Source organism: Aulonocara sp. 'chitande type north' Nkhata Bay, linkage group LG6 (genome assembly GCF_057382095.1).
Source record: "Aulonocara sp. 'chitande type north' Nkhata Bay isolate Kocher_YH1m ecotype deep benthic linkage group LG6, A_spYH_male_GT1.1, whole genome shotgun sequence".
Taxonomy (NCBI): Eukaryota; Metazoa; Chordata; class Actinopteri; order Cichliformes; family Cichlidae; genus Aulonocara; species Aulonocara sp. 'chitande type north' Nkhata Bay.
The window spans coordinates 13108722-13126736 of record NC_141349.1 but is presented as its reverse complement, the minus strand read 5'-3'; the positions used below and the strand labels follow the sequence as shown (position 1 = coordinate 13126736).

The window sequence follows — 18015 nt, the reverse complement described above, 5'->3', positions numbered from 1 at the left end:
GGCTCAGTAATGTTACCAGATTTAATCTGGTAATCTATACGTGGAAAAACTAACACATTATTATGTGACATTTATTCTTATGCCCTAATTAATTACCCTGCTCATCCATACTAGCCATTACTAGGTTTCCTACCTTTAGGTTAGTCATTTTGCTGTATTGATTTCTTCCCCTGAGAACAACCCAGATTAGTGTTGTGCTGTAAAGCAGCAGATCAAACATAGCTGCAAAGGATCTGGCTTGCTGTGTTTGTTTTCTCGCGCTCCTGTCAAAATCTGTTCCTCTTTCTCAGCCTCGCATGTGCGCTCACACAAACACCCAAGCACAGGCTCACACGAGGCAAAGCAGCTCTGTGATGGGACCCATCAAACAAAAGCCAGCTGATGTTCGTGAGAGATTCGGGGCTACGGATTGATTCCATGTACAGCAGATGAAGAATGGAGGTTAAATGATTAATCGCATCTGATTTTGTTAGAGTACCACTAGATGATGTTGTATCACATGGGAGTCAAAGTAGAAAAACACAAAGGCGAAGTTATGATTTACAACGACAAGAAAACAAGAAGCACTCAGACAGTTTAAACTTCAACCGAGGCAGCTCACTATCTGAGCAGTATTTAATCTAAGTGGAATATTATTGCATTTTTTGTAAACTAATTTTTTCTTTGTTCTTTTTAAACCTACTTTAAAAGGTTTGTAGTGCAGTAAAACCACGTGCCAAGTGCAGGCATTGTTTGTTTTCCACACTGTTTAAACATTTTACTAAACACTGAAACATCATTGCAGTGTTTAGTAAAATACATTTCATTTTTTTGTGATAAATATCAAGTGAAACAAGTTTTTGATCACAATTTTATTTTGTTTACCAAAAAAAAAAATTATTTTTCAGGAACATTGTACATGTATTTAAAATATTACTCATTTAAATGTTATGACCTGTTACTATAATGTACTTTACAATATCATAATAAAGTAAATTTAGAATAAGAATTTACAATACCCACATATCATTACCTATATATCTATACGTTGTCAGTACAAACAATGGCAGTATGCAACATCATTTTAAAATGCTCTACGTAGCATTGTTATGACCTTGGCCTTCTGTTGGCCTTGAATAAAAAGGTCAGAGGTCAAATGTGACATGATATTTTATATCTTTATACAATTCTTCCTATATGTTGACAATACACAGCACACTTGTAAGAATCATATTTTCTAAGTTACAAGGCATTTTGTCAGGTTTTACCAAGAAATCACTGAGTTGACCTTGAACCTTGATGTAAGCCAAATTGCAATGGATTATTAACATGAGCCACTCTACAAACCTCAGATATTCATTTAAAAAGCACTCACAGTAACGCTACATAAAACACAACCTCCTTGGTGGAGGTAAAAATGCCCAAAAAGAAAATATCATCATAAGAAGTAAAATATGAAATAAAAAAAAAAGGATGGCAAAGGTGTGCCTTTATTGCTAGTCTGGAGTAGGTTTCGCACAATAGGACCTTCAATTTTACCCTTCAAGGCTGCAGTGCAGATAATATAAGATGTACATGATGAGTAATTATCTATAGCTGCCAAAGAGAAGTAAAAAGCAATTATAAAACCAACTAAGTGTACTGTACCTGATGCCATCCCATGGTATGGCATGATCCACTCAGTGAAATGCGCCCCATGCTGTGGACTGCTAACAGGTGGTCATGGGTTACCTTGGGGAAGGCGTAAAGCTCTACAAACTGATTGTACAGAGAATTTAAAATGATCTTCTACACAATCAGCCGTGTCTCTGGCTAACTTTATATTTTTATTGTGCGTGTGTCACATAGATGGATTTCATCTGGACATTGCTCACACATGCCCCGGCTTGTCTGACTGACCGTCTCAGTTTAGACTGTCAGATCTCCCAGAATGTGTTAATGTGCGAGAGGCATGTGTGTGTGGGGAGCAGCTGTACATGTACCGAAGTTTTGTATTAAAAACATTTCTTTTTCCTCTGTCTTCTCTTTGGTGGATTATTAATTTTTGCCTTGCTGCATACCCTAGTGACACCAGTGAGCATGGTTCACTATCAACGATGTTGTTAAACACATTTTACCAGGTTGAGAGTTGGTGACCATGACGACAGTTTCAGGTTTCAGTGGGTTCCCGTCCACACAGTGCAGCTCTGCACTTGAATATAGTTTCTCCATCCAACAGCTCATTTACAGCTTAAGTGACAGGCGGAAGTATTTGGTTAGCGGTGCACCTGCAGCAGCTTTCCCAAGACCGCGTATAAATATACAGGCCTAATATGGAAATGCAAACTTGGAAATACAGAGGAATGCGATAGGTGGCTGAGGTTCTGCAATGCAGTTGTCATGGAAATGTCTACAAGAGTAAAGCAGATTTATTGTACTTCCCTCTTTTAATGATAATAATAATAATAATAATAATAATAATAATAATAATAATAATAATAATAATAATAACAATAATAATAATAATAATAATACATTTTGAGGGCGCCTTTCTAAAATCCAAGATCACCTTACAAAGAGAAAAAGATATCAATAAAACAGTAGATTAAATTATTAGATTTTAATAAATTAAAATACCAAAAACAACAAAATACAAAAAACAACAAATAAAAACCCAAACCCCCCAAATAAACCAGGTGTGACAGCAAGTAAAATCTGCATTAAAGCTAGTAAGCTAGTTTAAACAAATAGGTTTTGAGTTGTGACTTAAATAAGGGAAGGGAATCTATAGTTCTTAAGGCTGAAGGAAGTGAGTTCAAGAGCCGAGGAGCAGAGCGACTGAGAGCTCTGTGCCCCATAGTGATAAGACGAGCAGAAGGAACAACAAGATGAGTGGCAGATGAAGCTCTGAGAGAGCGGGAAGCAATGGTGATATGAAGCAGTTCACAGAGATAAGGAGGCGCAATGTTATGAATACACTTAAACGTGAGAACTAAGATTTTAAAATTTATCCTGGCTTCTGGGCAACCAGTGAAGCTGTTGAAGAATTGGGGTAATATGGTCTCTTAAGGGAGTCCAAGTTATGACCCGAGCGGCAGAATTCTGAAGAAGTTGAAGTTTATGGAGAGACTTATTGGGGAGACCAAACTTTTATCATGAATGGCGCATATATGTTTGAATGATTTCAGAGCAGCTAATTATGACTTAGCAGGTTACCTACATAGTGTTTATGAGATCACTTCAACAGGAAATGTGGACTCTGCACGAGGATTCAAGCTTTTCATCACTGTAGAAGGGACAGAAATAAGCATTTATAAAGGTATCGCTGACCTTACAGCATTTGTGTTAACTAACTAAAAATTAAGGCAAAATGCCTAGCCAATAAAAAAGAGGTTTACATTATGTATGTGTTCATTAGCTGTAACTGTGGCAAACGGGGGCTTGTGGAAAAACACTGAGAGAAAGCTGGGAGAACCATCAAAAGTGACCTGTAACTCATTCTAAACATGACAGACATATTTGTTATGTGTTGTAAATGCCCTTCATTTGTCTTCTATCTGGGTGAAACTAAAGGAAACAACAGAGAAATCTAAGGACAGATTACACTGGTTGATTTCAGATGTCAACAACCCGATTCTTGTAAGCCTGTAAGCTCTCCTGTTATAAGATCATTTCCTGTAGCTGATTAGAGATTAAATTCTCACTTCTGTCAAATCTCCCTGCAGTTAGCTTGGAGGGGTGAAGAGAAGACATGGTATCTCACTTGAGTCTGCGTTTCAGCTTCATTGCTTTTTCTTGAGGATGCAGGATTTGGAATCTAAAAGCTACAAATTTTCCTATGGAAAAAGAGGGATGAATAAAAAATTCAAAGACACAACTTTAAAAATAAATAAATAAATATAAAATAGTATGACCCATGACTAAAGGTGTCATTACCCTGTAATTAAATGGAATTTTAATTAACTTTATTTGAAATGACAATATAACCATATTCAGATGCAAATATTTAAACACTTAAACGTAGGTACATATAGGGGGTAAAAAGTCCCCCCCCCCCCCCACACACACACACACAGACAATCCCCAAAAACAACTTTTAATACATTGAAGTAGTGCGTGAGTAATTTTAAGTACTGCCTTTTCCTGGTAATTTAGCAGAAAAACAAACACCATTTTCCCATCTGACTTAGTACGACGCCGTACTCAGGGTGCGGGTTGCTTTGCTTAACTTACCGAAAAGGAGACACGCAAGTAAACAAGGACAACTGAATAATAGAAAATCCATCACTGACATAATCACATTGATCTATATAACGAATATTAAGTAACAATGTAAAAAAAAAATGACGCTGTGAAAAAGTCAAGTCACACCAAAATATTGTTTTTCTTTAAAATGACCAGAAATGACGCAGCACTGAAAATGACCTAAAGGGTAAAATAATTTCTTTGTTTCCTGGTGTTTATTATATTTGTATGTAAATATAATTTATTTTCAAAATAAAATAGGCCGTATTATAAAGTGAGGTGGAGAGTAATGGATGGCGCTCGCAGGTGCAGCCTGCCTCGAGGTCGCGCACGGCAGCGCGCTCCGGCTCTGCACCGTACCTCCCACTTCCCCAGCTTGTTTAAGTGCTCGCCTCCTTTACTTCAATGAGCAATATTGTTGAAAAGTCAGTGCGCCGCTGAACGCCAGCGGACCACAGTCTTCAAGCACAGCCTGCGCGCTGCAGTGCCATGAGACACCTTCTGGTCTGAACTCCGTGCACACGCCGACCACGCTGCGCTGCAAGAGGAGGTTTCTGAACTTTTCTTGGAGGGTTTTGCATTTGATAGGAACAAAGTGGATAAAACGTCCGGGTAGAAGCTGCTCCAGCGTATTCCTGCGGACTTTGGGTTTCTTTGCCAAGGTAAGCCTTTTTGATAGCCACACTGAAAGTTGTGTGCACAGTGAACTGTGTTGTGGTTCCTTTAATTCTTTGGATTGAAGCGATTTGTATTAAAGAAAATCTGCTCATGCGTTTGGGTGCTGTGATATCGATTAGATGTGCAGAGTTAATCCGTTCTTCTGCAAACTTGGACGCTCCGAAGCACACTCGTAATTAATCCGGCATCGGCTCCTTCTAGTACCTTTTACTCAGCCAGCTCCGGACGTGAAAGCTTCCTTTGTGGTTGTGATTTTGTCAGCATATCCTCGCATTCCTCTCCGCATATACGGGTCAGTATCTCGGGTCAGGATCTGTTGGACAGACGCGCTCAGAGGAGACGCACTTAACAGAAGAGACGCTGAGAGGACCGTTTCCTACAGAGATACATGGAAAACAGGATTAGCTCTTATCTTGGTCGTTGCTTCAGACCGTGTTGGAGTCGCATGTATCGGATTAGAACTCGTTATCTGCCCCTTCACCGTTTCTGTCTCTCCCACCTCTGGCTGCTTGAGACTTTAATCTCCGCAATTAGCTGTTGATTCCCCAGAGACAAATCAAGGTATCACCTCTGGAACATACCGCCAGTCAGTTCAGAGTGATGATTTCATTTTGTTTTCTTTGTGATGTTATCCTGTCAAGCCTATATATATATATATATATATATATATATATATATATATATATATATATATATATATATATATATATATATATATATATGCACATTTTATTTAGTGGCTGTTTTAAAGAGTTTGCCTTCACTTATATTTTAAATATAAAAGTATGATGATGATCAAAAACACAGATTCCAACTCAAGTTTAAGGACTATTTTATTTTTTTGCGCTTGTCTTTGGTTGATGTTTCTGTAAACTGAACACTTAAAAAAAACTTTTGATATCAATGAAAAACTTTGTAAGTTGAACAAGGTGCTGTCATTTTTGGGATCATGTGGTGTGGATTTCTCACTTTCCCCCCTGACATTTTATAGAATAAGCAACAGAACACAAATGCATAAACCTCTGAACTTGATAATAGAAGGCAAGGAGTCAAAGATTCCTCTAGGGGTTTTGGAAAGCTGTGCTGGGCATTTTACTGTTTTCCAGTCATCCACTTCAGGGTAGCCTGTCATAGGACAAGAGGCAGGGTACAAAGGTTTTTTCTAACTTTTGAAAAATAAACAGTTATTCTAAACAATATTTATATCTTATCCATCCTTATCCTTCTATCTTTTCGATTCATCCATCCAAAAGAGCACTTTTAGTCATCAATATTCATGTCTAAACTCTCTGATACTGCAGTGGTAATATGTAGAAGGAATGCCTGCAATGCATGGCTGACTTGTTGATCTAATAAATCTAGACAGCAATATGCTGAATCTGACCTCCCGTCTTCTCCTTATATTGCAATTCGCTGCCTTCACTGTCTGCTCCGTGATGAGTTTGGGGTAGTATAACAAACCCAGCGTGGAGTATGACTATGGGAAAAGCAAAGAAAGGTGGAGACAGATGGGATGGACAGAAGTGAATACAGGAGAGTAAAGCAAACATTCCTGACGCGGTGTCTCAGCAATTTAATTAAGGTTTCTGGTGAGATGCTGCAGCGAGCACCTCGAGGTGAAGGCTTAACCTCAACTCTCCTCATCTCAAGCTTGGACTAATCCCAGGGGTCAGCTAATAAGTGTTCAGGTCGAGCCACCATGACAACTAAATAGGGGGGAACATGAAGGAAAGTTCCTCCATCAGGGAGTTAATAAGCTCATGAATGAAGTAAAGAGGTACAAGGTGAAGAGGGTTGGTTGGATGGATGTGTGTGTGAGATTTCACTTGTTATCAGCCACACCAGCTAACACCCCCCCCCCCCCCCCCCCCCCCCTCTTAGTGGAGTTTAAATGAGCCCTGTGGTCCTCAGATGTTTCACAGCTAAAAGTAACCATTTATACAGAAGACATTACATTTATTTGCATTTCCACGAGTCTTCCTCTAAGCTCAACATTATTGACTTCTTTCCTAGCCTTAACATCTTGACTCTTTACTAAAGGAGTGAACATAGCCTGTGGATCCAAAAAGTGACTGATCCTTTCTTACTAATGGCCAACAGGTGGCGACCCACCAGCCACGTTCTACAGTAGTGAGCCCACTTCTCCCTTTATTTCTGACCTCAGTAAACCCGTTCTTAACGAGTTCATGGTTTCAGGTGCTAGTTTAAAAATCTTAGTCAATGCAGTCTGATGTTCATTTTGTAAATTATGATTTTGAGCGATAGAGCAGGGTTATGCCTTAGGGTGTGGCTGTCTTGTGATTTTGACTGGCAGTTCGTTACTGTCCCACTCCTGATCGTCTGCTTTCAAAAATCCAAGATGACAACACCCAAAACGCCAGGCCCACAAAATGATGGGTGAAGTCATAGTCGGTACATTCATTTTTATATATTCTAGGTATATAACACTAGGTAGACTTTCCATAATGTGACTTTGCAAATGCATTCACATCCACATAAGTTGAATAACACCTAGCTCTTACACACAAACACACACACACCCCTCCTTTGAGGTTAGAATTTGGTCACTGTACCAAACTTGAGTAGGCTTTTTATTGGTAAACAACATTAGTGACACAAAAAGCGGTACTTATTTTCTAGCCCTTGTAATGAAGTGAACTTCCCTCCAACACCGTGCTATTTATATTTCCGTAGATTTGTAAGCCTCGATGAGCTGGCGGCACTGTTTTTCTTGGCTTTCCTGAATGAAAAGTTTCTCCCTCCCTACTTCATCCTGACACTTTTACCATCCTGTCATTCCTTTCTTGTTTTCTCTGCGTCCGCTGCGTTTTACATGTGCAGATGTGACATTTTTACATTGCAGAGAGACTCCCGTCAAGCCTCACCCTCCTGCTCCCTTGTTCTGGTTTCTTCTTCTCTGTTATCCAGCTTTGTTTTTTTCTGTAAGACTAATGCTTTTTTGTGGCTTTCTCTTTTATGTGGAACAGAAAGTCCCAATTAATCCAAGGTAAATTGTGATAACCACCCTCCCTGTATCATAATCAGTAACAGAATTTGTTTACATTCAGTGACACTTTTTAAAGTTTTGGAGCGTTTTCACACCTTTTTTTACACTCTGTTCTAAATCAATTGACGAGTTTGTAAACTTGTATGTTTTTCCAACAGAGAAAACTCCAAGTGAACTGAAATGCGTCACTACAAAACCATGTGAGGAGGTTTGAGAAACCAGGAAGTAGTGTGAGGTCAGTGCATCGAAGCTGAAAAAATAATGGAAATATTAATAGCACAGTGTTGGAGGAAACTTTACCTTATTACAGGCACCAGACAGTACATACTCTCAATTATATTAATTATACTATATTGCCTATAAAAACTTTAGTCAGCTATTGACCAAATTCAGGCCTGAAGGTCAGATTGTGTCTGAGGTGGGAGCATCAAATTCAGTATAGGAAGAAAGTGCTGTAGCCTGAACTAGTGGATAATTTTTACTCTTGACATTTGTATTTATCTGGGTGACTTTAATCATTTTACTTCTGGTTGTTACAGTTTGTGTACTTTGCATATCTGCGGTACTGCTGCATCCCAGAATGCACAGCGTTTAGCTCAAATTTGCAGCGTGCACATGGTGTTTGGCTTGGCGCGAGCTCACATTCAGATCATATTCTCAACATAAACGAACCACTCTGGAGTTCGCCTGATACTGGACTGAGACCACCTCCTATCAGGGGTGGTCATTTTGGTCCACACCCAAGTGCCATTACCATGTTCACATCTGCACAAGTGAACCGCACCAAGGGTGGAAATGAAACAGAGTTCGAGTTTAACTGACTCAACAGCGAATGTGCGAAAACACCCTCAGTCTGTTTAGAACTCCAAAAAGCTTTCAACAGAAGCCTTGCAATGGAAAAAATTAATGTAAGAGACCTCATTTGAAACTGACTTTCATCTGCTACCTTGTTTATTTAGTGCTGTTCTGGTGTTTAGCCTTAAATTTGTTTCAGTATACACTAATAACATAGAAATACGTGTCTGAATCTCAAATAAAGTCCAATACTGAGTTTATGTGTGTTTAATTTGTTGTTCATAGTTGTAAGAAATTTTAAAGCATATCTCCTCTCTCGGAAAAATCCATTCCTGGAATCGTTACATTTTCTACAAAAAAACATATCAGTTGAACAGTTGAATATTTACATAGATATGTCTTCACATTGTATCTTTAAACCAAACGCTTTATCAGTATCATCAGCTGTTATTCTGCCGTTATTCAGTTGCAACTGTCATTTCCATCACATTGGTATTTGAGCACAAAGTGTAAAGATAGAGGGAAGAATTCGCTCTTGCTGTTGTTGCAGATGTGCGGTGGGTTGAGCTGCTTGTCAGCTCAATTGAGAACATTTAAGGAAGTGAGGGCTACGCTGATGGAGCAGACGTCCAACATCAAGCCTCCGACTGCTAATAAATCATTCTGCCGAGTTGGGTCATTACGCTGCTCTGGATTTGCTCCCTTTTGTTATTTTAGCAGTTGATGAATGCATTTCTTTCTAACTTAACTAGTGTGATAAATTTAAACAATTTAAGTGTCAGAAAGAGGAACTTGTATCATGTTATTATCTCAATGACTGAAGTATCCTAATTTCCACAGTCACAAAAAACATCTTTGAATTGTTTTGTGCAAAACCTTTAAGACAGCAAATTTGCAACGTCATGAAACACACCCGCTTAAAAAGTACGCTTATACTCAATTTACTTTAAAAAAACCCCCAAAAAATCGAGACAAAGATTGTTTCAGTTACTGGAAGTGGATGCCTCTTTTTTTCTTGCAGCCTGTTATGCATCTAATTTTTGCCTAAATCCACTAAAACATTCATTTGAATGACAGGATTTGGGCTATATTGCTAAATTTGGTCTCTGTTTTCAGCAACATAAAAAAAAAAGGCTCACGTTACATCTTTACAAGCCTCCTTGACAGCCGAGGAATTCAAGACTCAAACAACACATAACAACGTGAGGCTTAACACGCTCACCAGAGGGGAACCTCCTTGAGTTTAAACCCTGCCTACTCCCCTTCCACCACCAAGGATGGTTTAGGAGTTGTTACTCCTTTTACTAACCCGTGAAGCATGCCCCCCCCCCCCCCCCCGAACACCCACCCTCACAGTGTGTTGTATAAACACTGGCGGCTCAATAGTCAATAGGAAGGTAAAGAGCGTGACACATGCATGCTCCTTGTAACATTCCTGCGTGGTACCAGGAGACACCAGGAGATGTAAGATGCCTCCAGTAGAACAACTGTGTTGCTTTATGCAGAATGCAGGACAGTCAACCTTCTGATGACTTGAAAATACCTATTTTTCCACTCGGTCATAGCACTTAATGTGTGACGAGTTTAAGAACAAAATCTTAGTATTCAACAAAAGTTCCCCTTGGGGTTGAGACCTTAATAAAACTGCAAAATCAGCTTCTAAAAATGACAATGACCATTAAGCAAGTAAGCATTTTCCTTGCCAATTGAGAGCTGAGAGAATCAGTCTCTGTTCCATATAAAGAAAGCTTTCAAATTCAGACTTGCTCCTTAATCTGCCTTTAAGATAACACTTCACCACCCTGTCCTTCAGTGGGAGATATACCTGAGGGCAAGTGTGTATCTATGTATATGTGTGTGTGTGTGTCTTTGGATGGGGGTAGTGTAGTAGATTAGAGAAAGCCCAGCTTCCAGCCCCCTCTTTCTGAGCCCCTTTCCATCTTTTTTTTTCCTCCTGGGGGCACATAGTCTTGCTTTGCACGCATACACACCCTTTCATTCCCATTCACAGCACAAGTCAACACACACACAAACACACATGGCCTGGGGACTGCAGGGCCTCACAAAGCATTTCAAAGATCAGAGGTCTGGACCTGTGATATTTTCAACAAGTCAGACAGACAACAGGTGAGGACAGAGGCCGTTTGACAAACCGGCATTGTTGCTCAATACAGCCGCGTGCACTAAAGTTGACGTGTGTGCCTAACTAGTTGTACGCATCAGGACTTTTGAAAGATCGCTGAGCCATTGTTAGGTGAGGTGTTACTTTAGGGGACCTCTATAAGTCTGCATAGAGGTGCATGTGTAGTATCGTGTTTACTCTCAGACAGGTAAGACCTGATTTTGTCTGTTTTCAAATCTCCGTTTGCCTATTTGCACAATTCATGAGTGAGGTTTTTTTTTAAATAGAGAATATAATGCACATTAACATAAACAGTTATTCGGTTACATTAAACACCCTCTAAATTTCAGCTCTGTGAGACTGCACAGAGCTGACTACAGATGATTAAGTAGCTTGTAGAAGCACCTTTAGCAGCAATACCTCGACTTGCTGTTGCCTTTCCTGCTCTACATTGTCTTATAAAACAACAGAATTCTGCAAACTACAGAAACTTTTGCTTTTAGACGTATAGTGAGAAATAATGAGAGGATGTGAGGTAAATCTTCTATTATATGTTTCCTAAAATGTTAATGCTGGTCTGTCACAATATTACGCTGCTTAATGCTTGCCTTAGAAGTCAGATATCGGTGCTGGGAGTGACATCACTCCTGTGTTGAGCGCATTTTAGTAGTCAACTTGGAAAAGCAAGGAAAAACAGGACCTGTTTAGCCCCTTAGGAAGGTACAGGCATCCATGCATCACTAGCAATGCAATGTAATGGTTATTATTTTGGCTTAAAAGCACAGCTGCAGCACATTGAAAGGCAGATCCTGGTCAATGCCCTGATATCACTTATTTAGCCAATCACAAATACACAACAGTGACTTTAAAGATTGCAAGTTGTACAGTTTTACTAATGTTAACATGCATTACGTGCGTTGGTCGTGCGGGTGTTGGTGTAAGGCTGGAAGTCTGACCTGAGGGGACGTTCCAGTTGAAAATTCTATCTTGGACCTTAGACATTTTGACTTCAAATGGAGTGCACCAATGGCTCTCAAAGCATGCATTATCTTGGTAGCATTCTGCAGTCTTCTTTGGTGTTGTGTTGTCAGGATTGCACATTTAACTCAGTGAAGAGTTACTGAAAGCTTGCTATGGCAGAATGAAGTCAAGAGTATTCTTAGGACCGATTGCTAGCAAGTTTAGTACCTAATTTCTAGAGCTGGGCTCAGGCCATTGTTTTTCGGTAGGAATCTGGTTTTAAATTTTGTATTTTTAAATTACTAACTTGGAGACTGATATCTTAACTCTAAATAAGACCTTAGAGTTTCCCTGTGATAGCAACAGAACAGTCAGTTGGTACATGAGAGTACTGGAAGGATAATCTCTAGGCGGTTGATCAGGCTTTGGTGTAAGTTAAGGGAGTACCAACAAAAAACCCACAAACCAACTAATTAATGGTTGTTAGTTTCAGGATTCCTCTTTTTAAAATGCTAGGTGAAACTAAACTGGGTATTCCAGCTTCCTCCCACAAACGGAAGAAAAACATAGTCTTTGGTTAACTGGACGTTGGTGTGAATGTGAGTAAAAATGGTTGCTGATGGACTGGGGTGGGCTGGATAGTCCAGGTTGTACCCTGCCTCTAGTCATATGTCAGCTGGGATGGCCTCCAATAGATAGACGGAGTGTAACAGTGACTAATGAATGAAGAGGCATAATTGATCCCTTTGGGGGTAAAAGGAGTTGTGCAACAGTGAAAAGATATCAACAAAAGTTACTGTAAAGTCGGCTGAATCACATCCATGACTGCAGGTGTGATGCTACACTTGTTACCCAAGAAATTCAACAGTCAGACACTTAGTGTCTGTGAATAACATAAATCACTGCTTCGCTGTTCAATAACAGCCTCGGGTGGATTAGTAGCAACTTTATGGGCTCTTTGTATGAATGTTGAGTCTTGCCAGTTATGTTGTAACTGGCAAGTTACCATAACTGGCAAGACTACTGTTATCAATTAACAGAAATTCTTTCATGTAAGAGGATAAATGTCATGCACATGTCAATCCACAATGATGATGTGTAAAGAAAAAAGCTTTTAGACAGTGCTAATCAGTACAGAAGTGCATGCTAGTGCTCATTCATATCTTGCATAGAACTTTTGTTGCCTCTCTCACATACATACTGATAGAAACACACAGGCACGCACAGTCACAGGTCTTCCTTGGGGGCCTCGCTGCAGCTGGCAGGGGATTAAGGGGTCAGGAGTTAAAGGGGGACTCAGTCAACCAGAAGACTGGGACAAGAAACTGACCAAGCAGAAGAACTGCAAAAAAAAAAGAAAGAAAAAAAAAGTGTTGAGTCTGAGTCAAAATTGCAATAGAGGTGATCCAAATAGGAAGAAACTCACTCGACTGGTTTCCGTTTCGCCAGGAGCCTGTGGTGATACTTGGAACACCAAAGCAAGACAAAAGAGTTTGAAGAGGCTTGTGCAACTGTTACTTGCTTGCTTATTAGTATGAGAGCAGGTTAGGGTCACGATGTTCCAAGGTGTGCGGCATTCTGAAAGGTGAAACTGACTGCAGTTAAGTCTGGAATATAAAACCTAGAAATTATTATATAAAGGAAAAGATAAGTAAGCTTTTCACAAGATGATAATATATCTTTCAGATTTTTCTGGCTTCACTGCTTTACAATGCCCAATGCATCTTGGGGTTTTGAATGAAAAAAAGATCAAAGTATTTACATATGTAAATGTTTATGTCTCACACTGCAGTGACAAAAAAATCAAAGGCCAAAGCGTGTTTTATCGACTCAGCACTGTGTTTGCTGTAAAACGGAAATTCGGATTTTAAATTGAGCAGAAAGCTGAGAAGAATTACGCCAAGTAATTATTGTTCATGAGAAACGTCTGTGCACGTCACCACTTTAAAGCTGTTCTTTTTATCTGTAACATGGATAAGATCATGAGGAGGATTATTTCCTGGTCAAGAATGACTCAGCTTTGCTTTTATTTTCAAGACAAACAATGTTTACCTGGGTACAACAACATTTTGGGTAAAAAGTGGCAATCACATTTTATTTAAACTCCCCCGGTGTCTGACAGCAGCTGTGTGTCTGAGTTACTGTAGTCTAACATGCATCTGACTTGGCACTTTACACACATTGCCGTCTCGCTAAATCCTGCATAGCAGAATGTGGCTGTGGGCGAGCCTGTGGTATTTTTAATTTGGACATCTTGTTCACAGATGAATTCCACTTCAAAGAGCGCAGAGGTGGATCAAGAGTTAGCTTTTAGCAGCTTAAACAACAATGGCAAGCAGAGGGGTTCATAGTGGAAATGTAGCCTGTGTATTCAAGTGTATTCATATCGATGCCAAACACGGATGGTATAAGATATGAAAATTCAACTTTGAAGTTTAGAGTGTATGCTTAAGATGGGACTCTTTTGATAATTTTATCCCCTAAAATTAAAATTATCCACACTTTTTGCTGCTTTGGGGTCTGTTAGTGAATTGTTAGCAGCAAATTAGCAGCTGTTCCATCAATTATTCCGTGGAATTGGAGATGGGTTGCAAAGCAGCCTGCAGATGTGCCGCAACTGTAGGCAGGATTAGCCGTGCCTTACGTCTTTGCATCCAAATGGATTGCATTAAGTATCAGCTGAGCCATGAGTAAAGGTGAGCTGGGGCCCGTTCTTCGTACGTCGCTTACTACATCCAAGATCAAATGACACATCCAAGATCAAATCATCGCGCTAACCGTGAGCTCGCTAATCCGGTTCCCCGAACACACCTGCTGTTGACGATTACTACAGCTGGACGCAGGAATGTGACATCACTGGGTGTCGTAAAAGGGGCTACGCATCGATAGTAGAAACATTGATCGGCAACCCGCTGATTGGTCGGCGAAAATGTCCAAGGGGCGTGCTCGGTATTTTCCGGCAGCAGAGCAAGAACTCATGAGTGAGGGATTTCAGGAGTTTCAGAGTTTAATTAAAACGCAAGAGAACACTGCAAAGGCTGCAAAAGCAAGGAGAGAGGGCTGGCAGAAAGTTGCTGACAAATCAAACTCGTAGGTAATTTAATAATAATAATAATAATGGATTGGGTTTATATAGCGCTTTCCAAGGCACCCAAAGCGCTTTACGATACCACTATTCATTCACTCCCACATTCACACACTGGTGGAGGCAGCTACGGTTGTAGCCAGGCTGCCATATCGCGCCATCGGCCCCTCTGGCCAACACCAGTAGGCGGTAGGGTAGATCTATCATATGACACTATATTGTCCAATATCATATGGCATTATATTATATTATAATATGTTATATTATATCCCCTTTCACATTAGAGCCACAACAGGACCCACAAGAACATGGGAACAAGTAAAAGTGGAATACAGGAGTATTCTACAGAATGGTAATATTTATCTCTTAGATTGCTTTGCGTCTCTTGGCAAGGTAATACTGGCCTGTAATACTCTGTTAGTTTGTTCATAACAGCAACCAAGAAAAGGGCAGAGGAAAAAAAGACAGGTGGTGGTCCTGCACCCCCTCGTCAACAAGTTGGTTAAGTAAATAATACCCTCACGGGAATATCGATATCTCTCTATGAGCACACTGTCGCGCTGAGCTAAAGGATCCTGTCTGTCCCGCAATATACGCTGAATTCTGAGGACTCTCCTTATCAATCTTGCACCTTCCGCAATGGGTTGGTCGCGTATACGGACAGGACATGGCTGCGACAGGCTTCCCAAATCCACCTTCGCTTTTATAGCCGTGGTCTCTCATCTTGATTACACGAAGTAATTTACAATTACTACTCTGAAATATGAATTACATCTGTAATAATCACATACATGTAATAGAATGTTAATAGTACATTTCCCTTTTTTAGGAAATGACCTGTATGTATCTGTGTGACATCAATAAAAGGATCAAGTGCTGCATTATCTTTAGTTACATTGATAATATTTATTTATGGTGAAACAGTGGAAAAATATCGCTGTTGCTTTCGTATAAATGAAGCGGACATACCTGCGTGGCCGCGATCTAATCCTGTTTACATAAAGTAAACCTGCTCCCGAGCAGGTTTACGCTTACGGCTCTGTTGCTATGACAGCAAGTCCCGGATGAGCTTCGGGGAACCGACTGATCCAGGATCACGCGAAATCGTCAACAATCTAATCCGGCTAACCTACTTAGCGAGGTACGAAGAACGGGCCCCTGATCTGTTGGGACTGCTGCAACTAATGCTGTGCTTGATTTTGAGACAGCAAATAACGACACGTTTTATTAATCTTTAGGATGCACTAACTAAAATTTGCTCTCAGATACGTGGCAGACTCTGTTTTAAGTTTGTAGATAGGAGCCAGTGTTGATTTACTAGTGTCCGTCAAATGTGCTCTACATTAGCTGTGACTGCTGGATAAGACACTCCATAAACATAGACAGACCAATGCAAAGTCCAAAACAAGCAGTCAGCAGGTCAGGCAACTGCAGAAACCTTATTCCATACCACGGATGAGGCCAAGACACACCAGACTCCCTTCCCCAGAACAGATGGGATATATTAGACAGACTGAGGTTGCAAGGATTGATGGAGCAGTTTCACAGGCTCAATTGCAGCAGTTTGGTCTTAATATATCTGTGCTGAGTCTTGATTGGGTTGCTGTTCAGTTCACAGACTTCTGGCGTTCACTAAACCCCCTCCTTAGTTAAATTTGATGGCTGCCATTATTCAAAGGGATAGAAAAAGTGTGCATATGGTGGGGTTCAGGATGGGATGTGTCCTGCTAAACCCAGAGTTTGCCAGTAAATGAAGGTGATAGATAACCTCACGCACCATTAACGTTAGCTGTTGTTCTTTAGTCTTCATATATGGTACTCTGCAAAAGTCTTGGTCCACCCCTTTATTTCTTTATATTTTGTGTCCAAGGAGCCAGACGTAATTGCTTTTTAATCATGGTCTTGAGCAATAGTTCTCCAGGTTTTCTGAAGGCCTTTCTTTTCACTCATTTTCAGTCGAGTCCTTGAAAACGAATATTTTCAGAGGAATGTTTTTTTTGTTTGTTAAGGCACTCAACACTGACCTATGAATCATTCAAACTTAAAAAAGGCGCCTCTCTCAAGGAATAAGCTAGTATTTTGTCATAAATTAGATTTTTAGGCACCTTGTTACTTGTACCCTGTTGCACAAACACAGTTTGTCCCCATTTATTTGTCAAATTGTGAACATAACACAGTTTGACAAATATAAATTGTTCCAAAGATTAGGAGCCACCACTGAAAAGACTGTCGCCTTTTTCTGTAGAACATTTCCTGAAAAACTTCCAAGCTTACTGGAATTGTACAAACTGTGTTTTTTACAACTCTACAAAAAAACGTTTTTAAGGCCAAAGACTAAATCCCTGCACCCATTTTCCAAGCAAAATATTAAAAAATGAGGAATAAGAAAGAGCAAAAGATCTTTAGGTGTTCTTTGTTCCTTCATTATTCTGCTTCAGTGAGTTTAGTTGTGAGAAAACACTAAGAAACTAAAGCTTAATCTATAAGGGTTGCTAAACGTTGCTAGATTTTTCAAAAATAATTTGCACATTCTTGATGTTGTAACATAAATTGTTCTCATTAAAACAGTCGACTTTCGCCATTTTTTTTTAATGCAGGGATCTTTAAAGAGGCCTCAGAAGTTGCCAGATCTAGAGGGAACGTCACTATGTTTGCAACACTATAAAGAGCTGCCAGTTCTAATTTAGAAGTTGTTAAACTGAGATTAAACTGATTGTAGCATGGAGTGATTTCATGTTTTTCAAACTGAGCTTTTACCCCCTCTAACCAGTAAGAAGATCAGAGACAAACCAAATAAACTTACTACAGATTTTCTTTGCATGCCTTGCATGTAAAATGACTTGTAGATAGAAATCTAAGAGTTCATACAGGATCCAAAGGACTTTAAACTCCGTGTAGTCTGTCAGCTGGAGATAGCAACACAGGACAGCTGAATAAGCAGACACCAGAGCACATTAAAGTAAAAAGTGCACATTGACTCAGCCTTGTTCCTCTAGTTGAAACAAACAATTTTTTTTATAAATGGAAGCTTTACATGTTGTATTTTAGGAACTTTTGTCTTGTCTTGTTGTCGTACTTTCTACAAACTGATGCTTTCCTAACTAAAATAGTGTTATTTTAAATAACCTGAGCATTAGAGTACTACGCTTGATTGCTGTCACTGGC

General features: G+C 39.8%; 1 protein-coding gene across 2 annotated transcripts in view; it reads left to right on the top strand.

Annotated features, from left to right (window-relative positions):
• The first annotated feature begins 4644 nt into the window (after positions 1–4644).
• Positions 4645–18015, top strand: part of LOC147327407 (vasorin-like) — a 40380-nt gene continuing 27009 nt past the window's right edge. The window contains exons 1-2 of one of the 2 annotated variants that reach the window (XM_086295011.1): positions 4645–4865; positions 8047–8123. The gene's annotated coding sequence lies outside the window, so the exon portion shown is untranslated. The remainder of the gene's footprint in view (positions 4866–8046; positions 8124–18015) is intronic. The other variant, XM_086295010.1, reaches the window with a different exon arrangement.